The sequence below is a fragment of the Bidens hawaiensis genome, unplaced genomic scaffold (assembly GCF_021521415.1).
Source record: "Bidens hawaiensis isolate Kalapana, Puna unplaced genomic scaffold, B.hawaiensis_p1.1 tig00003141_1, whole genome shotgun sequence".
NCBI classification, from domain to species: Eukaryota; Viridiplantae; Streptophyta; class Magnoliopsida; order Asterales; family Asteraceae; genus Bidens; species Bidens hawaiensis.
The window spans coordinates 1,031,147-1,057,241 of record NW_027491170.1 but is presented as its reverse complement, the minus strand read 5'-3'; the positions used below and the strand labels follow the sequence as shown (position 1 = coordinate 1,057,241).

The following is a 26,095-nucleotide window of genomic DNA, read 5'->3' as shown; positions in this document are numbered from 1 at the left end:
GTTCCTTGGAGTCATAGTTACGGATGTAGGCTTCAAAGCTAACCCTGAAAAATTTCAAGCTATAGCCCGCATGCCTTCTCCTTCTTCCCTCAAAGAAGTTCAGACACTTAATGGAAGACTCCTGGCGCTAAACCGATTCCTTGCAAATCCTGCGGCCAAGTCTTATCCATTCGTGTCAACACTTAGAAATTGCCTCAAGAAGGCACATTTTAAGTGGACCGCAGAAGCTGAACAAGCATTCTCAGAGGTCAAGAAGTGTTTAATGGAGTTGCCTACTCTAACAGCACCATACGCGGGTGAACCCTTGACACTATATTTGTCTCCTTTTGACATTGCCGTCGAGGCTGTACTACTGACAGATAGAAAGAACGTTCAAACTCCAATATACTATGTCAGTAGGACCTTGGCGGATCCAGAGACCAGATACTCAATGCTAGAAAAATTCGTCTTAGCACAGGTCTATGCAGTCCGACGACTCCGCAAATATTTCCAAGGACACCCCATAAATGTCTTAACCGGATACAAACTCAAGAATGTGTTAAGTAAACCAGAGTTGTCCGGACAGCCGGCAAAATGGGCCATTGAACTAGGTGAACACGCGATCGAGTATAAACCTAGACCAGCAATTAAAGGGCAGGTATTGGCGGAATTTGTCATAGAAGTCCCGCAACACAAGGAACAGGAATGTCTGATCGAGCAACAACCTCAAGCACCTCCGGAACAAGGGAAAATTTGGTCATTGTTCACGGATGGAGCTTCAAGCAGTGAGGGATCCGGTGCGGACCCCCGGTTAGTCAATCCCGAGGGCCACGAATTCACATATGCCATAAAGTTAGACTTCAAAAGCACTAACAATGAGGCTGAATATGAAGCCTTTTTGGCGGGCCTGCGGATAGCTAAAAAGCTTGGGGTAAAACATCTGGAAGCACAGGTGGATTCAATGCTAATTGCGGGACAGATCAATGGAACATATGAAGCTAAAAATGATGTCATGGCTTCTTATCTGTCACAAGTGAAAGTCTTGATTCGCCAATTACCTTCTTTCAATGTTTTTCACATAAAAAGAAGGGAGAATAAATCGGCGGACGCTCTTAGCAAATTGGCTTCAACGAAGTTTGAGCACTTTGCCAAAGATATTCGTGTCGATGTTCTAGACCATCCATCCGTTCCACAAAACCAAGTCTTGGTAATTCAAACGGGCTTCGAATCATGGATGACACCAATTAAGGCTTACTTATCCTCCGGAATCCTTCCAGCAGAAAAAGCTGAGGCCCGGAAGATTAAGCACAAAGCTTTGAATTACCAGTTGAGTGATGGCATTTTTTACCGGAGGTCATTCCTCGGCCCACTGCTACGTTGTGTAGACGCGGAAGACGCAAATTACCTAATCCAAGAAATTCATGAAGGCATTTGTGGATTACACACGGGTCCGAGAATGACAGTTGCAAAGATCATGAACGCGGGGTACTACTGGCCTGGCATGAACTTAGACGCTGTGCAAGAAATCAGAAAGTGTGATTCTTGCCAACGTCATGCCCCCAATACTTTTCGTCCTAAGAACGAACTGATCCCGGTAACATCTGCTTGGCCGTTCCAGAAGTGGGCTATTGACATCATGGGACCATTCCCAGAAGCCCCTGGACGAGTCAAATTTTTGATAGTGGCCATTGATTACTTCACCAAATGGGTCGAAGTCAAACCAGTTGCATCAATAACGGCATCAAGTGTCAAAAAGTTCATATGGGAATTCATCATTTGCCGGTTTGGTCTTCCGCAGGAACCGGTAAGTGACAATGGGACCCAATTTGCTGATAGCGGATTACAGGAATGGCTGAAAGAACTTCAAGTTATTCAAAATTTTACGTCTGTAGCTCACCCGCAAGCAAACGGTCAGGTCGAAAGAACTAACCGAACTATCAAAGAAGGGATTAAGGCAAGGTTAGGAACTAAATGGACGGGCTGGGTGGACGAATTGCCCCATGTACTTTGGGCCTTTCGCATCCAAAGTAATTCCAGCAACTCTGAGACGCCGTTTAGTTTAACCTATGGCACTGAGGCCATGATCCCAGCCGAAATCAGGATTCCATCCGCAAGGGTTCTGTTAATTGATGACAATGATTACTAACTCCGGATGAATCTTGATTTACTAGATGAAAGAAGAGAACTTGCATCGATCCGCGAGCACAATTATAAGCGACAACTTCAGAAATATTACAACTCGCGGGTCAAGAAATGTGAGTTCGATACGGGAGACTTTGTCTTCCGTAACAATGAGGCTTCTGGCCAGGAACCCCCGAGCAAGTTGGCCCCAACTTGGGAAGGCCCTTATACGATAAAACAAATTCTAGCTAAGGGTGCTTACAAGTTAGAGAAGTTAGACGGAACCGAGGTTCCTCGGACTTGGAATGTGGCGCAATCAAAAAAATGCTACATATAAAATTTCAGTTTTTTTTTTTTTCATTTCGGCCTGCGCCCAAATAGATTAGCCAAAGCCATGTAATTTCGGTTTTTGTAATAACGGCTTATGCCCGATCTATGAAAATTTTACGTTTGTAATCTTTTATTGACAAAATCGAAGGTCCGGCAAAACACTTATATTATAACGTATAAGACAAAGTGTACCGGAGGGAACAAAACTTCTTATTTACTATCAAAAGAGATTACAAAAAGAAGTACATGTACAGTTACACAAAGAATCGATCTATATCTAATAAGATGCGCCTTCACCCTCTTTGTCACTAGCTTCAGTATCATCTTGATCCTCTTCATCTAAATCAAGAAGAACTTTTAGCTGGTCAATGGCGTCTTCCTTGTCGGCAAATTCATATATCTGCTCTGAAATCGAAAATTTAGAGTATCATAAGTCTTCGTCTTCTCAGTAAGAATCGCAACAGTATCCTTGCCGTGAAGAATGAATTCTTCTGGAACTCTGCCTTAGGAGGCAAAGTTACAGACCTCTTGTAACCCTATTTGGCGTCCAGCCTGCTTGGAGGAATTCAAGAGCACTGCAACACAGTCCAAGAGCAACACTTTTATGAACTTGCGTGATAAAATGTTAAGAAAAATTTAAACATAAGCAATTGTGACTGTCAGAATCACTTTCGGCTGAATTAAAGGCATATATACCTCGGGAATGCCTTCCGCCAAAAGCCACTTCCTATCCTCCTCCGCCCGCAGCAACTTCATTTTATGGCTGGCATATTCTAGTGATTGTTCCCGGCTTTTGGCGTTGAGGTCGGACAGACGTTTATCTTTGGCTGCCGATTCAACCTGAAGAGTTTTTATCAGCTCAGCTTGCTCCTCCAATTGCTTCTGGAGAGCAACCTTGGTCTCCTCAGCAGCAAGGCGATTGGCTCTCTCGGCTTCGTAGGCTTTGAAATTCTCTTGAGCCTCAGTTAGAGCATTGAGAGCTTCTTTCTTATACTCAAGAAATTTAAGTTCTAATTCGTCCCATTCTTCGTTCATTACCAACCAATCCCGGGTGATCTATTGATTGGTAGAAATAGTGTTCGCCAGGTGATAGGAATTTGAGTTCAGCAAATCCTGGCGAACACGTCGATGTTGTCGCTCTTTCTCTGCGGGGTAAGACTTTCCCCCAGGTATTCAAAACAAACATCCACGTCATTTAACGTCGAATTTCGACGTAATGACTAGTGTGGATTATGAGGGGCAGTGTCCTATTCCGCGGGAGGCGGGGAGGTCTGACCCCCATAACGGAATGTACTAACGCCCCCTTGGTCTCTAAATTGATGAACATTAAAGTTCGGAGACATACGGTGGGCGTCAGACTCACCAATTTCCCTCTCCTTCAAAGGGGAAGTATCCGTCAAATTGATCGGATTTAAAAGAGTGTTTGGTGGTGAGGATAGTGGAGTTGGAAGTTTTGGAGCACTTGAGCTCTTTAAACCCGAAACTTCTTCCGAAAAATCTTTCAAACCCACTGACAAAATGATAATCACGCATTAGATAAATTACTGTTTAAAAATATGACAAATATAAGAGATATTGAAATTACCTAAAGAGGTGTCCTCAGCATCACGTTGATGAAGGCATGATTCCAATATGGCGACTTTAGTCTTCTTCTTCTTCTTGGATGGAGCAGCTTTGGTAGGATGAGCTTTACGCTTACCAGCTGCTTTCGATGCACCCGCATCAGTGGCTTGAGGCTCCTCCTCAATATTAGTGTCATTAACTGCCTAGTGATCACCGTCATCACCCACCGATTGTTTGGCATCAACTTTAGAGTCTAGCTTGCGGGTTAAACCTACAGTTGAACGCGATGGGTTAATAGAATCAACTGTAAACCCTTCCTCACAGAGTGATGACTCCTTACTGGAGGAAAGAAGCACTATCACTCCGCTTTAAGTAGCAGCAGTAATGGGTCGAGGTTGTGGAATGCCCTCACCTTTCAAGATGGACTCCTCACCTTGAGCGTACATCGCCTCGGAAACCATGGGTTCTGGGCTAAGAGTAGTGGGATACAGAAAATTGTTCTCGGTACGCTCCAAGAAAGACACGTCCCTCGGATCAATGGGGCGGCGTATCATCATCCCTCCCTTGTGATCCAAAAGAGTATTGAACACGGAACCCTCGTCTGGGAAAGAAAATAATAAAGTTAAAAATGAGGAAGGTTATTGTGAATATAGTTAGCAACATACTTACGTTTGTCCGAGTTCTCGTAATACTGTTCCAGTTGAGGGAACGACCATAAGCGGCTCATCTTCGCATGTACCATCGCCCCTTCGTGAATAGGGCGCATGGGTGTTGGCGTTTGGGTCAAAGTGTTGAACCATTTATGACCCTCGTATTCAATGGCAGGGATCTTGGGGGCGGCGTCTTCCGGTTTCCATCGGGCCGTTGTGAACGGGATGACATCTTCCCGGATCCAAAAGAACTTGGATTTCCACCCATGAATACTCCGGATCCATTCAAAGCCGATTGGACCCTTTCCGGTAGTAGCAAAACCATAACATCCGTCACGATATGTCATCTTGTAAAAAATGGCAAACATGTTGACAGATGGATGATAGTTATGAGATTGGCAACAGAATTCGAAGTGTCGAATTCTTAACATCCCAAATGGGTGAACTTGGGATAAATGGAGCCCATTGGCTTTCAGAACGGATCGAACGAACTTCGTCACGGGTAGCCGGAAGTTACCCATGGTAAAATGGTCCAGGTATACGACCATCTTCTTCGCCGGTGGCGCCGTGGCAATTGCACCTTCTGCCGGACGTTCGGCTTCCCATTCCGGTGCCAGTCCATACACGTTTCTCACATCATCAAAGTCCTTTTCTTTAATATTGCACCCAACCTCGTGGATGGCAGGAGGATTCTTCTTATCACCGACCATCGTAGTATATATCGATTAAAAAATAAAAGACGAAGTCATAAAGATCTCAGATTTGCTGAATAATTGAGAGAGATGTCTTGAAAGCGATAAGAACGAATGAAAGGCCATGGACCTATTTATACTCATCGCAATAAATGCGTCTGATGGAGTAACAGAAGAAAGAGAAAGTACGAGCCGTTGGATGACTGACACGTCAGGCGAGAAATTCGAAAAAGCGTGTACAGGCTGTCAAGAGGCGTCCCATTAGCCGCCGCTTAAAATTTCTTTCCCCGCCACGTCATCAGTATAATCCAACTTGCAAAATTCAAAAATCAAAAATATCTTGCAAAAGATATTATCTCGTAAACAAGAACATATTTATCAAGGCATAAGAGTTCTTTTCATTAATAGTCAAAAAGGTGATTACAAAAAGATAAAGAACAATTACAAGCCATACAAACTAAGTTAGGGGTTAGGGGCTGATGTGTCTTCCGGGGCATTTGGAGAAGTATCCTCAGATTAGTCGTCCTCAGACTCATCATCTAAGTATACCCGCAGCGGCTTCATGCCATCTCCAGCGGACGCAAATTCTGGAAGCATGTTCTGCAGCGGAAAGACTAGAGTATCATACTCCTTAACTCACATATCATACTCCTGTTTTGCATCGAGGCCGTGAAGTGGATGACTTTCAATAGATTGACCGGATTGAGCAAATGTCATCCCTTCATTGAAGCCTTTCATCCGGCCAACTCTCTCGGAAGCAGTCATCAAGTTCACAAAACAATCAGTTAGTTAAGTGCTTCCTTTGATATGCCGGATGACCTGAAAATAGATCATGTTAGAGTCACGAACGCGAAGTATAAGAAATACACAACCAGGACAGAGTCAAGTCCTCGTTCAAGAAACCATTGCCGATCCTGCTCAGCACACTCAGCTCTGTTCCGAAGCCCCTGTAATTCGGTGGAGGCGCGGGTTTCTGCTTCCGAGCAGGACTGCAGTAAAGAATCATATGCGGACTAAATTTCAGCAGCGGCTTTGTCCTTGAGTTCAGATTGTTCTTTCTGCAGTTGTAGCTCAACCTCGAGCTCTTGGACCCGATTGTTTTGGCGGGTCACCTCTTCTTGTTCCCTCGCCAGCTCATCCTTCTTCTTTTGAGTCTCAGCTCGCGCAGCCTCAAGAACTGCATTTTGCCTCTCACAGGCTTCCTTCCAGTTGTGAGCAGCAGTAGAACTTCGAGCCTTTTCTTGTTGGAGAGTAGCCTCGGCATCGGTTTGTTTCCATTTAGCAGCACTCGCCGCCTTACGATGCTCTTCGGCTTCTTTATTAGCAGCCTCAACGACTCGAGTAGCCTCACCTAGTTTCCCTCCCAAGTGCGCCACTCACACAATATTTCCTGGCTACAGGCCAAACTGTTAGCCAAGGAAATTGATAAGTCTGTATGGAGGTCGTGGCGAGAACGATCACACAAATACGCCATCTCCGCAGGAGGCACACAATGCTTGATGAAATTAACACAAGTCCCGGGTTCAGAAAACCGGGACCCATTGACAATGTCCCAAGGAGGGACGAATAGGTCATAACCTCCTCCCAGAACCGCATCCCAAAAGTACCGGGAACTTGAAGTCTCGAGGCGAGTAGGGATCGAGAAGGAAGGGTGTGGACCATCTTGTATTGAACCTCCTCCAACCTCGTGGACAGATGGGCCAAATTGGAAACCACCTCCCGCACCCGTCGTCAATGGCTAGGAGGGAGAAAACATCTGAGGAGCAGATCGGGAGGGAGACTCATGAATCCTGAACCAAGCCTCATCCACAGCTGGGTTATTTCCTTCATAACTAGTGGCTCCTCCAGCCTGGAAAAGGTAGTCCAACAATTCGTTATTTCCATTTTGAATACTGGACCCCTCCACATGTGTTTCAAGAGGAGGGGTAGCAGACTTGCCTTCCGCCTCCTTCTGCGGAGGAGGAGATGGTTGTTTTTCAGCCATAGGAGTAGGTGTCGGTAACTTCTCAGAATTGTCGTCCCTAGCTGTAGACGGATCTACAAAAGAAGATCACATTCAAATAACGTCTTAAAATAATAAGAGTTAGAAAATAAAACGCATACCAGTCACCGTCGTCAATCGGTTCGCAAGAACAGACTGGGGTTTCCTAGGACGACGCGTCCGTCGTTTCTTAGTCACCGGCTCATCTGCAGTAGTCGCAGCACTCGAGCCTGCTTCGTTAGCTTGGACAGACCCAAAAGTCCTTTTTTGAGCTAATTCTGCCAACAAGTGCGACACAGATGAAACCTCAGAAGCATCGTCAAAGTTTTCTTCCTCTGAGGACGATGAATCATCACTCGACGACAGAATGACGAATACTCCCTCAGAGGTAAGCGTAGTAAGAGGAAGAGGATTTAGAGTGTACGCACCTGTTTGAAAGGTAGCATCCGAAACAACGGATTCGGCACGCACCTTCACCGGGAAAAAGGAAATATTTTGCTGTCTTCTCAAGGACAGGCATATCCTTTGCGTTTCGGATACTTTTCATAACATGCCCTCTGTCATCAAACAGTGCGTTCAACATCGGTCTGGGACCTGAGAGAAAAAACACCAAAATCAGTCATATAATTCCCTTGTAATAAGAGGAGAAAGACAACTTACGTTCGTCTAGCCCGATAAAAACAGGCTCCATGTAAATAGACGGCTCATGCCTGCCCATACAAGGGTTTCTTCCTCGGGTAATGACCACATAGGAGTTGGATTGGTAGTCAGGACGCGGAAGCACTCTTGTCCTTCATGGGTGGCAGGGGTGACATCAAGAAGCGCCTCATTAACTGGACGGCGTATCATTCGGCCCGGTACCACATCCTCGGAAATCCAGAAGAACTTGTTCTTCCAATTCGGAGAACCGTCCTCGACCTCCTGGCCGATTCGCCTACCCGGTATAGCTTGGCAGGTGAACCACCCGTCCCGGTTGATCATCCGGTAAAAGACAACAAATCGGTCAAGACGTGGTACCATATCGTGAGCTATACACACGAATTCAAAATGACGAATTCGCATGACAACACGAGAATGCAACTGGGACAAATGGACCCCAAAAGCACACAATATCCTCATAAAAAACTTTGTCACAGGGAAACGTAAATTTCCATGGACAAAGAAATCAGAATAAACAACCATTTTCCCAGGAGGTGGGAAACTGGCTATAGAACTAGCAGAAGGGAACTTCGGCCCCCATTCTGGTGGAATACCATACGTCTCAAGGAGTTTCTGATATTCAGGCTGGTCCCATTGGACCTCTATCTCGTCAATTTCAGACTGTGTACTCTTCATTATAATATGGTTCGATAAAATATCAAATGGTTGGGTGACTAATCGACGTTTTCAAATAAAGAATGTAAGGCAACATTCAGGATTCAAAAGGTAATAAAACTTCAACGAGAAGTTAAACTCTACTATTTATACCCGTCGCAATTAATGCGATGGGATATGAACACTAGAGAGAAGAAAAATCACCCAATAGATGAACGCCACATCACGCGGGAAATTCGAAAAAGAGAAAAAGGTGAACAGTCGGGTACAGTGACAGCCGGCATAGACGTCATATCCTCTGACACACGCGCCTGCGAGTGGTCAACTTGTCCTTTTTCATGATTATCCACAGCAACAAAAGATATTTCTCACCAACTTGCAGAATAAAAAATCCCCAAATACACATTAAGTCCAGAATTTCACCCGCATAAAATACTTCACACGGAAGAAACACTGGACTTGGGGGACTTATAGAGGTAGGGTACCAAAAAGACCCAAATACCCTTAAGTGTTACCCGCGGGTCAACCAAAAGTCCCCCATAAGGCACCCGCGGAACATATGGAACGCCCGCATAATTGTTGGCGGGAGAAACACCCCCACAAGGCATGCGGAAGCATCCTGGCACCCTCAAAAGTCATCCGCAAGACGGAGAAAGCATCCGCATAAATAACTGCAAGGTAATGTCCCGGGACAGCTTTCATTAACTAGTGACATTCTAGAAGATCTACCAAGATGCTTTCTTAAGCAATACGTGATCTCTCAACCAACCAGAAAAGGACACCTGGCAAGGCCGTTATAACCGTGCACATGGCAAGGGATAATCCACTACCCTATTATAGGAAGACGCATGTCCAGGTTGTTATACATGCACATGCAACGTATACAATGAACCTATTACATGAGGACACGTGTCTAGGTGGTTACGAAAGTATCTTCCAAAGGGACAGCTGGCTCAATCATCTTCCCACACCCTTCGGCTATAAATACCCTCTCAATCGTTATGAGGTATTCTTTAACTCCCCTGTACTCTCTCAATTTACTTAAGTACATTATCTTCATCGGGATTGTACTTATTCTCACACCGGATGGTGGTTACGGGAAGACCCCCCCTCTTGTCCTTCCCGTAACGAGCTCACGGTGTCTGTTTTGCAGGTTCACGTCACTGGACTTTGGGAATTGTGTTCATATCGTATTGGCAGCTAACCGTATCCTACCTTGTGGACTCATTGGATCTAAGACCCGTCAAGGGGAGTAGATCCGTGTTTCTTCACTCTTGTTTTATTTGTTCGGTTGTTAGCGCCTTGATAGTTGTTTAATAAAACTTCTTGTTCCAAATAACATAAAGAAAAAAATATATATGTTTACCATGTCATTTTTATATATTAAATTAAGAGAAAACTTTATAAATGAGTAACATACTTGTACCCTCTCTATATTTTCTATGTTCATGTAACTTGCGTATTTACAATAAAATGTTTATTGATAACAATACAACAACAATATTATAAACCGACTCTTAAACGTCACAAGAATGCCTTAACACTGAAAGAGAGGGAATGAAGCTCACTTTTTGTACTTGTGAAAAATAATACTCACAATTAACTTGAAAATAGGAATATTAGATTAAAATAATCTCAATTATTGACTAGTGATAAATAATAATCTCAACTAACCTTGACTAACAAAATTCTAATGTCGTTAGCCGTCGGTCGTAAAAAAAAAGAACTTTTTTGCCAAAAAACTCAATCTTGTCGTCAAACCTCTTTGTAACCTTAGTTTGGACCTCCAGGACCCTTTCTTCTGGCAAAAGCCCTGGTTATTGAGGTCGTTGGACCCTAGAATAACCGTCGGAGTTAGTTGGTAGTGGTTGGTGAGTCAGTTGGTGGTGGTGGTCAATGGTGGTGTTGGCTGGAGGTGAGTAAGTTGGTGGCGTTGTTCAGGTGGTGGTCGGCGGTGGTGTTCAGGTGGTGTTGATTGTGTTTAGAGTTTTCCAGCATAAAAAGTTGATTTTTCCAAGAAAAAAAATGTTTTTGTGGCGGAATTATGTTAATCAAAATCCGTTGGTGGAAAATATGTTAAAATGTGGGGCCGTTAACAAACATTTCGTTAGTTTTGACTGTTATTTGCTAGTAGTCAATAGCTGAGATTATGTATTTCCAGCTTTTATAGAAAATATAACAGATTATTTAAGGAGGAATCTGACAAATACAATTTGTACTTAAAAACTGAATGTTTATACAAATTTTGTTATGATTACAATAACTATTGGTGTAAAATATTTAATTATTATGAAATAGTCACAATCACGAAGATAAGCTCAATCAGATCGTTGAAGCAAACTCCTCTCGTGAGTTTATTTTCTCAAAAAATTTAATGTATTTTTATATGTTAACTTAATTAGTTTTCATAATTACTTATAATATGTGTGTTGATTTGGTTATTTAAAATTATACATGTCAATTTGTTGTTAATAAGAAAATCATATGTTTGCGGTATATGTGACAATGCCATATGTGAATTTATATGCCAATATTAATTAAACGAAGTATAATTAATCCTATTTTATAATTTACATACTAAGATTTATCAAAATGGTTTGTGTGAGCTTTTAAACAATATAACTCAAGCTAAATTTTAAACAAGTAGTTTAAACCATGATTTAACCCATTTGACCCGTTCCTCTTGTAGTTGGTAGTTTGTCTCCTGTTTATACTCCTCTTATAGTTGACCATTTGACCTGCAAACCCCTAAGGTTTTCCTACAATTATATTTTTTTTCTTAAGTCAACTAAACTGATTGTTTTCAACTGTTACACAATATGTTTAAAATTATGAATTTACTATTATTATTATTATTAGTATTGAACCCATCAATTTAATATCAAGCTTAGTCTTAAATGAATCAACAGTATCAACTAGTGACGTGGATTTTTCCGTAACATTTAAACACTGTTTCTACATTTGCTTTATTCTTCTTCGAATCCTCAACCATTATCACATTCATATCATTTATTTGTTGCATTCATTTTCTCTCTCGGGTATTTCATCAAACTCCTTTAGTGCACTTTCATATTCATTGAGTATTGTTATAATATATTCAATCCAATGCATTTCACCAGTTGTATTGTTTGTATAACTTTGTAACTGGTGATGAGTGTACAGAATCTAAAAAAATGATCATCTTGTTTCCAATACGACATTTCGTATTTCCCAAATAACCCCTTCGTCGATATCCAGTCCTTTTACTAGTTTTATGCCGGTAAGTCAACAGTATACCGGATATCAAGTTTGACCAGGAGAAAGTCAAATTAGTCAAAACTATTTCCTCAGTCATACCATTTTGCAGATTCTTTTGTTGACTACCGTTTGTAGTTAAACTTTGACTATTGTACCAAAGAAGTTATCTTAAATCCAAGCGGAGTTGTTACTGACTTACTGCTTAGCTAAACGGTATATAGGAGTTGCATACGATGATAAACCACACATTTTGCAGGTGGTATCGAACATCAACTATCAACTAATGCCGCTACTTCTTCCAAAACATCTAAACACTCTTATTTGTATCTGCATTTCGTTTGATTCCACGTTCTGATTCTGTAACATCATCATCCATTTCATATACACCTTCAGATTCGTTGAGTATTATTCTCGAATATTGAGTCCATTGCATTTCTACTACTATATTGTGTCTGTAACTTGGTAAGTTGTAATTTGTTAAATATCAATCGTTTCGGTTGACTGCTTGTAAACTGTTGAACTGCTGAAATCTTTGCTAGAATTAAGGATTGTGGTATACAACGAGTTCTTTGTTGCCACAGGTATAATTACAAAGTAAGTCTCTCTACTTTGCTAACTTGACATATTAGGCTAAACTATTATTTTAGTTGTCACAAAACCTGAGCATCTAACACAGACCAACACATTAATACCATTCAGTTCAGTTCTCTGCCTTAACTTTTGTGTAAATTCATATTCAGATTGGTTCGGATAAAAATTAAAATACGAAACATCCTAGCATATAAGAATTTTAAGTTAACCGAGAATTGGTGCTACAATCAATTGATTCCCTATAGACATTTGTTGTTTGATTTATGTATGCGTTTGTGTGACTTCAGTAGTTCTTTAGAAAATAAAAAAAGAATTCATAAAATTATGTAGAAATTTTAGCAACAGGCTGAATTGATGAACATGAATATGTTTAAATGAGTCAAATGGAGATCTTTGGGAAGTTGTAAATAGGTCTGACTCAGCAAATGAATACGCCAAAGGAGTTATGAGTACTTTTGTCCACTACTCTCTTTTTCTTTTTCGTCACATTTTCTTCCGAATTCATCTGGACCAATGCCTTCCACCAGGCTTAGTAAAATAATAAATAAAGTAACTCATGATTAAGGATTATAAGGGATCTCATGATATTATTTATATTAACACACCTTTAACAACCAGAAATTCAACAAAATACAACTACAATAATTGTAATCACGCGTAATCAATAATAATTTTCAAGCTGATGCTCTTTATCTTTATTGTCATTGTCCTTTTTTTAATGTAATGCAGGACCTTTTGTCCCCAACCCACCATAAACTTTTTCCAAACAATTGTCTTCTTATTAAACGCTCTACTGGTCTGTTAATCTCTAATTATGTTCATATAAATTTCTCCCCTTAATAAAGATTTCGTTTCGTTTGATCCTTCAAAGCTTACAGCTAATGGCATCCACTTCAGCATCAGTTGCTCAAAAGAGCTTCAAGTATGATGTCTTTTTGAGCTTCCGGGGTGAAGACACGCGCAAGAACTTTGTTGATCATCTTTATCATGCTCTTCACAAGAAAGGCATTATAACTTACAAAGATGATGAAAAAATCCAGAAAGGGGAAAGAATAAGCGAGCAACTCATCAGATCCATTAAAGACTCGAGATTTCACATCATTGTTTTCTCCAAGAACTATGCATCTTCATCATGGTGCTTGGATGAGCTTGTACAGATTATGGATTGTCAGAAGACGATGGAGCAGACTGCTTACCCCATATTCTTTGATGTGGAACCCACTGAAGTCCGTCACCAAAGTGGGGCATTTGGAAAAGCCTTTGCAGAACATGAAACGGGTAGTAGGAGCTTTGTTCTACCTCTCGACTATCTTTGTTCCACTCTAGCATTTTGTTGCAGCGGATCATCTTCTTCATTGAATGGTGTCATAGTGGATCCGGTAACATCTTTATCATTGAACTTGTATATGTATTATTCAGTGAACGATTTATGTTTCAGTGCAGAAGACGTTTCTTATCCAAGTGCTTTGTACTTGTGTTAAATATTGTTAAGACTAAGAAAGCTTTGAACTTTATCAAACAGGAAAATGAAGATGATGTTGGAAGATGGAGAAATGCTCTCAAAGAAGCAGCCGGCTTGGCTGGGATGGAGTTGAAGACTACTTTTAATGGGTAATTCCTTCATCTTATATTCTTCTTTTCTTTCCTATGTAACATGTTCTTCATAGGGACATTCATGCAACCTGAATGAATCTTCTTTAATTCATAGGCATGAAGCTAAATGTATTCAACAAATTGTTCAAGAAATTTCCCTAAAGCCATATTTCACTAATTCGAGAATTGATGGGAAGTTAGTAGGCATGGAGACCCGGGTGAAGGATGTAGTTTCATCTTTAGAAATTGGTTCCGAAGATGTTCATCTGATAGGGATCAAGGGAATAGGAGGTGGTGGAAAGTCCACTTTGGCGAGAGCTGTTTTTGATCTAACATCCGTTTGGTTTGAAGGTGTAAGCTTTGTTGAGAATGTCCGAGAAGTTTCAAAAGGCTCTTCGACTGGTTTGAAGGAACTGCAAAAGCAGGTCCTTATAGATGTGTTAGCTGATCAAAACATTGATGTAACAAGTGTTTCTGATGGGAAAAATAAGATGAAAAGGATGATGCCTGGTAGAAAGGCTTTTGTTGTTCTAGATGATGTGGATGATATAGAGCAACTTGACGCGTTAGCTGGTGAGCTTACTTGGTTTAAGCCGGGGAGTAGAATTGTCATCACAACAAGAGATCAGCAGGTGCTCGTAGCACATGGAGTGAGCATTATTCATGATGTTAATCTGTTATCAGATGAGGAAGCACTCTGCCTCTTCAGCAGGTATGCATTTAAGAAAGATATTCCAAATCAAGGGTGTGAAGAGCTATCAAGTAAAGTTGTACATTATGCTGCTGGTCTTCCCTTAACAATCAAAGTTTTGGGTTCACATCTTTGTGGTAGAAGTGAGCCTGAATGGGTAGATACCATAGAAAGACTAAAAACTATCCCTGAAGATCAAACTTTGAAAAGATTGGAGATAAGCTATAATGGCCTAGAGTATGATCGGAAAGAAATCTTTCTAGATGTTGTATGCATGATGAAATATAAGAAGAAAAAAGATGCAATCAAAATACTTGACAGTTGTGGATATTATGCTAAAATTGGTTTAGGTGTTCTTGAGCAGAAATCTTTGATAACTATTTCTGATTATGGCATTTTAGGCTTCCATGACCGTATAGAAGAAATGGGCTGGGATATAGTGCGTCGTTCGCATCCTAACGAGCCTAGCAGACATAGTCGATTATGGATTACAGAGGAAATTGAAGACATATTGGTTAAGGAATTGGTAAGTTTTAAGTTTATATGAAATGTGGACAACTAGGAAATATTATTTTCTTTGACAAATTTTCACACCAGCATTTTTTTTATTATGTACAGGGCACCAAAGCAACAAGAAGTATGTATTTGAGAAGTTCCAATCTCCATCCTGTTATTATTATGAAAGGTATTAGAAAGATGGAAGAACTTAGACTACTTGATGTGCGATGCTACGCAAAAGAAGTTGATGAAGTTAGCAAATACTTACCAGATGCTTTACGATCTCTATGTTGGAGTTGCTACCCTTTTCGGTCTTTACCTGAAACGTTTCAAGCAAATAACCTTGTTAACCTTGAAATGCATGAGTGCAATATAATTGAACTCTGGGATGGAGGAGAAAGAAAGGTAGAATAATGCATGTAATGTTATATATTGTGATTACACTGATTCTCATCTATTTTTCTTTTCTTATGATAGGTTTTTAATAAGCTTAAATTCCTTTACCTCAGTAATTCTTTGAAGTTAAGAACCTTTGACCTTAGCATGACCCCACATCTTGAGGAGTTAAATCTTGAAGGATGTGGGGACTTTGTAGAACTCCAATTGCCCGTTGAATGCCCGAATCTCAAAGTACTCAACCTCAGTCGTTCTAAGGTGAGTCACCTTAACATTGGGATGGTTCCACATCTTGAGGAGTTAAATCTTGAAGGATGTGGGGACTTTGTAGAACTCCAATCGCCCGTTGAATGCCCGAATCTCAAAGTACTCAACCTCAGTCGTTCTAAGGTGAGTCACCTTAACATTGGGATGGTTCCACATCTTGAGGAGTTAAATCTTGAAGGATGTTGGGACTTTGTAGAACTCCAATCGCCCGTTGAATGCCCGAATCTCAAAGTACTCAACCTCAGTCGTTCTAAGGTGAGTCACCTTAACATTGGGATGGTTCCACATCTTGAGGAGTTAAATCTTGAAGGATGTGGGGACTTTGTAGAACTCCAATCGCCCGTTGAATGCCCGAATCTCAAAGTACTCAACCTCAGTCGTTCTAAGGTGAGTCACCTTAACATTGGGATGGTTCCACATCTTGAGAAATTATATCTTGACTATTGTTCTCATCTTAAAGAAATTCATGCTCCGGTGGGATGTCTTAAAAAGCTTGTTCACTTTAGCTTAAGAAAATGCTTAAATGTTGCATATTTTAAGGTTTACAAACAACATGAGTCAGCTTCTCTTATAGATACAGTGGAAATAAAGGTAGGTTGTGAAGATGTTACAAATTATTTTCTAGGGTTTTGGTTTACATGTACATATGACGAACCAAGAGTATTTTCTAGCAACTATATGTGATTTACAACATTTAAGAGAGCTTGCACTTTCCCAAAGCATTCCTCAGGATCTTTGGCAGTTAGAAAGTCTAGAGAAGCTATCTTTGTGGGCACAACGGTTTCAACATCTTCCGGATAGTATTTTTATGTTGAAAAATCTGAAATCACTTCAACTTTCTTATTGTTGCGATCTTGAGCAGTTACCTGAGAATATATGCAGATTAGAGTGTTTAGAGAACTTAATCATTAGGGATAGTGGATTATTGCTCAGTATTCCAAACAACATATGTAAGATGAAATGCTTAAAACGTTTAAAGCTCTTCCGTTGTGAAAATATTAAGAAATTGCCAGAGGAACTTGGAAGATACAGACATTAATCGTCTTCTGCAGAGCATTTATCAATTGAAAGGTCTGCGCATTTATGGGTCCAGGGAGCAACTTGAGTCGTATGGTTTTACATCCATTTTGGCTGATGAAAATCATCGATGGTATGCCAAGTACTACTACGTAGAGCTGTAAATAAGATAGTCAGCCACAACATGAGTATTTGTCTTAATCAGGTACATCAAAACAGAATAATCACTTCTTTATTAATCATATACGAATTTATACTTACAATCAATTCACAATTTAACGATGTTGTTTGTTTACACTCGTGATTATGAGGCTCAATTGAATCAAATTATACATATTCATGTATTTTTTAATTCATGCACACCACCTGCTCGACTAAATGCACGTGTAAGAAATTTTCATCTTTAAATCAAAATCGATGAAAAGACGTTGTTATCTTCTTTCATTTTATATGGTGATTGGAACATATCATTTTATATAGTGATTGGAACATATTAGTAGACCGAAACCTGTCATTCCATGACGTCAGTGCTATTTTTTTCTTTCTAAATCAGTTTTAATCTCAATATACTTATGTTATGTTTGCTAAGTAGCATTTTGAAACACGTATAAAACTTGTAAATTTATGGTTTGCAGGCCATTCTTTGAGGGCCAACACGTATACTCATTGACGGAGCTCTAATACTCGTTGATGGTGCTAGAGCTAAACTCTCCGTAAGTTTATTTCTGAGAGGCTTTTGTATAATTGAATATTGGTTATTTATTTATTTGATTTGTTTGCTTTCAGCTTCAATTTGTCTTGTGAAAAGAGATACGAGATGCTAAAGAGTCTTTTTTGTATTTTGTGATGTGAGCATACATGCACACCACATGTTTGTTAAAACTCCTGTGTGGACTTTGTATTTTGCCATACATTTGTTTGCTTTTGAATTTTATTTCTGTGTGAATTCTGAATTTATTTCTGTGTGAACTGTGATTGTCAGTATTTAGTATATTTTGCACTTTGATAAGATACTTTCTGAATTTATCAGATTTTGTGGTTCTAGATTGTTGCTGTGATTATGATAATATTGATCCCTGGTTCTTATTTTATATAAATAATGTTACTGCGATTATTTTGTTGCTGAAAGAGTTATGGATATAATACACGGGCATAAGGCGTCTTCCGGGGAGCATTTATCAATTGAAAGGTCTACGTATTTATGGTTCCAGGGAGGAACTGGAGTCGTATGGTTTTACATCCATCCCGGAGTTCTTTTGGGTAGAGCTGTGAATAATATCTCCTTACAATCATGAATGCTTGAATCACCTGCTCGACGAACTGCATGCGTGAAAATTTTAATGTTGAAATCAGAATTTGTTGTCTTTCATTATATTATCTTTTTCTGTACCTTCAATTTATGTGGTGATTTGAACAGATCAGTAAACGAACTGTTACTCGGATCTCGATCCGGGCTCGGGTTTTTTGGTCGTTTATTCAGTCTCTTTTTGGTCGTTCTGTACTTTCATTTTATGATGTGCATGTGTGAAAATTTAATGTTCAAATTTATAGTAGAGGAAATAAAAATGAACCGGCTCAATGGTAAGGATTGAAGTATGAAGGATCTCTAAAGTATCCGTAAGTTTATTTCTGAGAGGCTTTTATATAGTTAAATATTGGTATTGGTTTTATTTATATATTTATTTATTTATTTTGTTTTCAGCTTCAATTATTGTCAAAATTAATTAAAAATATTTTGAAAGTTTCATACGTCATGTTTGACCAGCAAAAAGTCAAACATGGCCTGAAACTCATGATTAATCAAATTGCTGCTATTAAGTAACAATTCATCCACTTCCCAATTAAACTGAATTATCATATCCTTAAACTTTTGTATACAGCCCAATGACTAAAATACCCTTACTATGAAAGAGTTCAAAAGTGGATATACCATATGTTAGGACCTGCAATAAGAGTTTTCAGTCCAATACAAGTCAGAAAAAGATTGACTTATAACACTAATCACCAAAATAAACTTGTGATCTTTAATAAATTCCAGTAAGACAATGGCTTCAATAGTTTGTTTTTGTGATTATGTACCTGGTATACTGAAGAGGTAGGTCACAGCAGAGCCCAGTTGGACCCGCATGAATCACCTTGAAGAGAGATGTCTGCGCAGAAACCAACTGGATCCGCAGGACCCACCATGCTCAGAGACATGACGTCCTTACGCGCAGTACGCAAGCTGTTCCCGCAGGAAATGCCTCCCAATGGTGAAGTACTCCGCCTGTTCCCGCAGCTGCGGATACAAGCCATCAGGGAAGGCCACCTGCGCAGCAAGGCTACACGCACAAGGCACTTAGCTCTTACTAATTCAGTTGTCACCTGAAGGAATGAGCAAAGCCGGGAACAATCCCGCACAAAGGCGGGAGGGGGAATACTCCCGCCTAAATAAGCCAGTCCGTACGATGCGGGAAGATCTTTTGTACTGTACCTGACGAGGTATGGGCAAAAGATCTGACCAAGGATACGACAGCTCATTGACAACAGTATGGCGAGCAGCATGCTCTTGTACTGTATCACTATTAGCCGCTGCCTACTCACCAACTCCTGTCACACCACGTGCATAGCCGGCAGTTGGTGGAAAATGAACAGTACACAGCAGGCCTGGTCACTGTCAGCCGCTGCCTACCCACCAACTACCAGCATGGCACGTGCGTAGGCCACAGTTGGTAGAACAGGAATACTGTTCAGCCGGCTATACCTTCTTGGAAACCTACCTTCGGCTATAAATACCCCAATGGTATGATCATCTCATCCAATCACATACTATCTTGTATTATATATCATATACCTGATATCTGCTCTAGCAATCTCTTAATATATACACTTATATTCAAGAGCAATCTAGTCTGATTCTCACGCCGGAGGGTGGTCACAAGGAGGAACCCCCCCCTTCTCAGTGACGAGCTCACGGTGTCTGTTTTGCAGGTTATCAGAAGAACCATCTTTGCCGGATCTAACCCCTCATGGGAAACATCTATTTAACCCCCAGGTTACCAGTAATCTGCCCCCGGGTCACTTAGTGTTTCTTCATTGGCGTCATCCGTGCATAAAAGCTAGAACTTCATTTTTCTCCAGTTTTTTCAAACTTCTGGAAAGATGGTTAAAGAAATTCCGGTAACCACAACCCCAGCTACTGGGGAGAATACCGGCTAAACAATTTTTACAAACACTACCCCGGTTACCCAAGCCGGGGCAAGTGAAGTAAATTTTACGAACACTACCCCACTTACCCAAGCTGGGGCAAGTGCAGTAAATAATCGCTCACTGGGATCCACCGATACCCAGTTAGAGAAACGAACAGGGCTCCCCCGCCAGACACTCGATGAAGTTAAGGCATGGGCGGAGGCACGTCAGAAGGAATTCCAAGCTGAGTTGGACGAACGCTTGCGTTCCGTCCAACAGGCTGACGAATTCGAAGAATACTTGGACGATGATTCAGAGGAATCCGATAGTGACGCAAACCCTCATCATCGGGCGAAAGGGAAGCGGAAGGAAACTGATTCCCAACCAAGAAGGCGTTTTGGAGAAGCCTTCAAACCAAAAAACGTAGGTGGAAGCCCACGTGACTTCTCCAAAACATTTACACCAACTGCTGCAAAGGCGGGAACGTCCAAATTTGCAAAGGACATTGCAGAAGCAATCGTCCCGAAAATTGCCAAACAGATGTCCAATATCGGCACTTACGATGGTATATCTGATCCAGACGATCATTTGAACAGGTTCATAGCGGGGGCAACCGTCAGCAATTGGACGGAACCCACGTGGTGTTACATGTTCCAAATGACGCTTGTTGGGCCAGCTAGAGCGTGGTTCGATCGTCTACCGGTCAACCACATCTACGACTGGGCAGACTTCCAGCAGAAGTTTAGCCAACACTTCAGCCAACAAAGAAAGTATACCGAAGAGCAATGGACAATCCTCAAATGCATTCGAGAGGAAGATGAATCTTTGCCAGACTTCATCACTCGCTTCAACTCAAAGAAGCTAAGTCTGGGTAATATCAGCGAAGATCTTGTTCGCGCTGCTTTCATCCAGGGCGCGAACGACCCAGAGCTCATCCGCACCTTAACGGGTAAAGATGGCATGCCATCCACATGGGATGCCATCATGACAGTAGCAAAACGCTTTGCGGAAACGGAGAAGCAACTGGGTAGAGATCTTCCACAGAGCACAAACCTCTACACCCAGAAAACAAGAGAAGACAACGTCCTCACCGCCCGACTAAACAAAAAGCGGAAGCTAGGCATTTGCCAGTCAAGGGTAAACTTTGACACCTCATCCGGCTTGCAACATCGGTTGGGCGGAAGGGATAACGTACAGTCGCACCAGAACTCCAGATGGACGCCACTCACTAAAAGCGTCACCGAGATATTCGCCACGGAGGAGCACCCATGGCCAAAGGCTCCAATAATGCGACATCGTCACAATGCTGATCGGAGCAAATACTGTGATTTTCACAGGACAAAAGGCCACAACACTGAAGAATGCATAGACGTAAAGGACATGGTCGAAGCATTTGTCAGAGATGGGACGCTCGCGCACCTCGTGGCGCAATGAACGCTGAGCAGGCGGATGCGTGTAGAACCCCAGCTGGGGAAAAACACGAATAAAATTGCAGCTTCAATGTTGGAGACTACATACTGCGTAAACAACGAGATCCCGAACCAGGTGCATATCGGCTCGATGGTACTCCCATCCCAACAACATGGAAGGGAGCTCAATTACACAGTTTGCATGTAGATCAATTCCAAATTTGTAAAGAAAAGGCCCAGAGCCACTTCTAATGGAAATGATTCTCCTTAGAACATCGACGCTGATAATTTTACATTTATACTTATAAACTTTCCACACGGATATGCCGGTCTTCACCGCATACATGTGTAAAAGAAGTCGTTGCGTGGGGAAGGCGGCAAAACCCGCATAAACCCAAAAAATGGCAAAACCTTCACGCAGGTCAGTTAAAGGTACTCAGTCATCCTACTAAATGAAAGTGCCGGTCTATTCGCATGAATCATGATAGAGGAAACTGAACACTAACCTATTAACAACCGCGCGTCGAACGGTTTATTCAACACTGATGCCGGTATTCACCGCAATACGTGAAAAGTCGTCGCGTGGGGAAGGCGGCAAAACCCGCATAAACCCAAAAAAGTGGCAAACCTTCACGCAGGTCAGTCATAGGTAAACGTTGGTCATCCCACTAAATGAAAGTGCCGGTTCTAACCGCACAAATCATGGTAGAGGAAACCTAACCTATTAACAACCGCGCGTCGAACGGTTAACTGATTCAAAATACTTTAGAAAATTTCTAACAAAAGGATGAGGAAAACCTCCACGCAGGTTAGATGTAGGTAAAGTTTAGCCATCCTACTAAGTGCAAGTGACGGTCCTACCCGCACAATCACAAAAGAGGAAGCAAAACTTCAACCTATTATCTACCACGTTCAAAGGTTAACTTATCCTAAACACTTAGAAATTTCTAAAAAAATGAGGAAAACCTCCACGCAGGTCAGATGTAGGTAAAGTTTAGCCATCCTACTAAGTGCAAGTGACGGTCCTACCCGCACAATCACGAAAGAGGAAGCAAAACTTCAACCTATTATCTACCACGTTCAAAGGTTAACTTATTCTAAACACTTGGAAAATTGCTAATTTAAACTAAAGTACGCATGAGCAAGTCATATAACGTTTATAAAGCAAGTAATCCAGTGAAAGCAGCGGTCTTACCCGCATAAAGATTTATATTTCATAATATTCATTACAAGAATGGCCGGGTAACTACCCGCCTACAAGAAAATAAATCTATACAAGCTAAACCTATCCTAGCAGTGGGAAGGGATCTTCAGGATCAAGCTTCAGGGCCACTTCCACTTGGACACGCACCATCAGTAGAACGTGGCGGTTCAAGGAAAGCTTTAAGGATAGCTAGCCCATCATCAGCAGCAGCAACTTGTTTCACCTTCTCCACCACCGGATGCGGGAAGGCGGCATATTGATTCACTGCTTGGTCGTATACAGCTTCAGAATCAACATCATACAAAGGGAAGTTGGAAGGCGGGATGCCTTTCTCAACGAACCCTAGACCAAGCAGGAAGCCGGCCTTTTCCCCATCCTCGTGAGAAGCGTTGAGGGCTGCGCTCATAGCATCATCATAAGACGTATCAGCAAAGACCCGATGCACAACCTACAAGAAAAAATACAAGTATCAAAACCTTTTCTATTTACAAAGAAAAGCGGGAAGACTTTATAAAGCTAAACATACCTGAGACAACGCTTCTCGAAGAAGCCATTCCTTGGCAACCAGAGCCTCCTTGAGGGCAGCTTGAGCTTCGTTACGGGCGCGTTCGGCTTCACTTTTATTGAGGTTGGCAAGCAACACTTCTTTAGCCGCAGCCTCTTCGACGCCCTTTAGCTTCCGCTCAGTATGGTCAAGCACCCCCCTCTGGTCCAAGATCTCCTGGAGCTTTTTGGCGTCTTCCATCGCCAAGGCATCATGAGCCTGCTGGAGAGCCTCTAATTTGGCCTTAAGCTCCTCATTCTCCACGCGTAGAGGCTCAGCAACAGCTTCAGCCTTGGTGGCCCTCTCGGTTGCGTTCCGTGCTGTTTCCTTAGCCAGCCGAAGCTGTTCATTAACAGCTTGGGCAGCCTTGGAACGGGCCTCGAGCCGGGCCTGAACTTCAACCTCGAGGGCCTTGAAGGCCTTCTCCTTTTCCGCAGCCACTGCGGTAAGCCTTAAGTTCTCCTCCCGGACAGCCCGCGCCTGAGCTACTTCTTGGATGCGAGCTGCTTTTAACTTGTCATTTTCACGACAAAGCAGCTCGACGCGCGGCTGCATCCGGGCCAGGAGAACCCGAAGCTCATTGGTTAGCCTACCCTCCTGGTAGCTAGCCATGGCTTCCCCCAACGCACCACTGGGAGCTGCGTGACGAGCCCAGTCCACGCACTCCACAGGCGTGCGAAGGGTTGTTCCTCGGCGGATGTTCCATCGTGGAACATACACTTCATTGGAATCCGACACTGCAAAAAACAAAAAGCAGTTAGGAAAAGATGATATATATATAAAAAAAAAAAAAAAAGGCCAAAAGAACCCTACGCACCTGTAGGGTCGATAACAGGCCGATAGCCGCCAAACCCATCACCTGAACCCAAGGGAAATCCATCCAAGAGGTCAGGCAGATGGGAAGGAGGCAGAGGTTGGCGAGAAGCCCCATGCATACCTGAAGTATCGGCCATCGTTGCCGATGACGGAGGCATGGTGAAGGTCGCCGCGGTAGTAGAAACCAACGGAGGTGAACTCACCATAGGTGAACTCACAACCGTGGTCGCCGCTGCGGAATGCGCAGAAAAAGTAACCGCCGGCTCAGTAAAAGATGCGGTAAAAATGGCACTGACAGCCGGCGGTGATGTCATCACAGCTGGAACAGTTGGCTCAACGGAGTGAGCAACTGAACCAGCGGAAGCAGGCGCAGCCGCCTGGGTCGTCGCCTCAGGTAGGCTGACCAAGCCTACCGTCATTGGCGGAGAGGTACTCTTCCCCGCTCCACCCTGGAATGCGTCAACATCCACGCCTGCACAAGGAAGAAGCATTAATGATGGAAAGCTATGAAGTTAAAAATAAAGGAAGTTTGTACTTACGGGTTTTCTTGAGCCTAAAAGTACGGACAGGCGGGGATGAACCCGATGGAGCCGGCCTCTTCACGCCGCTCACCGTCATCCTGGGCTCTCCGGAGGTAACAGTCGTCGCAGCCTACGGAGCGGTGGTCTTATCACCATCGGGGTTCCCCGCCACCTCCCCGCTCTCGGCCTCGGAGTCAGACCGAGGCGCCGGATCGGCAGTGGAGGCCACCTTCTCCTTCCCCTTCCCGCCGGCAGCCTTCTTCTTCCGCACCAACGGAGGACCATCTGCGGATTCCTCATCAGAACATAAGATTAGAGGAATTCCAGCAGAGGTTTCAACATTGAGGGGTCGAGGGTTGAATAGCGCCTTACCTGGCCGCCTGGCGCTCAGGATCTCGTGGCCTAGCGGGTAGACCTCCACGAACCGATCCACCGTTTGTTCTAAGATGGGCAACTCGTTCTCGTCTAGAGCGCGAGTACCCATCCGAGCGGGACCGTCAGCCTCCCGCGGATACAGGAGCGACTGCAAGTCGTTCCCCTCTGTAATAAACAGGAAAGAAGTTAGAAGAGATTCTAAATCAACAAAAATGAACAGAGTTCAAACCGTATTCGAGGATGATCGGGATCTTTCGCGCATCCGCATCCTTCCACACCCGGCTCATCCCGAGCATCACCATCCCGGACTCCGCAAACCGGTAAACCGGAGATTGGACTCGGGATATCTTCGAGAACCATTCCGCCTCCTGATAGTTGGAGGCGTGAAGGCTTGGGAGAGCTTGCCCATTCTTGAATTTCATGGCAAGGGGGATGGCGCGAGCAGAGATGAAAAAGAACTCCCGCCTCCACGAGCGAAGACTACGCTCGGTTGTGCAAATCTTCAAACCCTTGATCCGGGTTATCAGGGTATACCACCCCTGGATGCACCTCCAAGTGTAGAAGGTCATCAGGCGGTCGACAAAGGGCTCAATGCCCAGAATCCGGCACACCCACTCGAAGTGGCGAATCTTTGCGATCGCCATCGGGTGCACCTCGGTCAGGTGTACACCGTGCCTCTCTAGGACACGGTACACAAACTTTGTCAACGGGAACCTAAGATTCCCATAGACAAAGAATGCAGCATATACCCCTATCTTGCCTCTGGGGGCATCATACACCGTTTGATGGGGTTCAGGAAACTCAGGCTCGAGAGACTCGAGCATGAACTTCCGGGCCACGTACCGGTAAAGATCGGCAGGAAGAGCACACTGGCACTCGCCAGCAGTGCTCTTGTCGTCCTTATCAGAGATGGACGACGGGTTCTCGGCGTACGCCACAGCCTCCTCGGCTGTAGCCTCAAGATCGTGAGAAGACATTTTGCTAGTATGGAAGAAGAAAACGATTTCAAGAAGAATGCTCGACTGAAAAGGGAGTATTCACCGGAAATCATTTTGAAGATGAAAAGTGAAAGTGTGAATTGCAAAGGACCATCTCCCCCTTTATATACTAATCGCAATTAATGCGATGAATTTAATGC

General features: G+C 42.7%; 2 pseudogenes; one reads left to right on the top strand and one right to left on the bottom strand.

Moving 5' to 3' along the window:
* Positions 1-26,095, bottom strand: part of LOC143622460 (TMV resistance protein N-like) — a 123,221-nt pseudogene that overhangs the window by 79,689 nt on the left and 17,437 nt on the right.
* Positions 13,340-16,942, top strand: LOC143622446 (TMV resistance protein N-like; annotated as a pseudogene).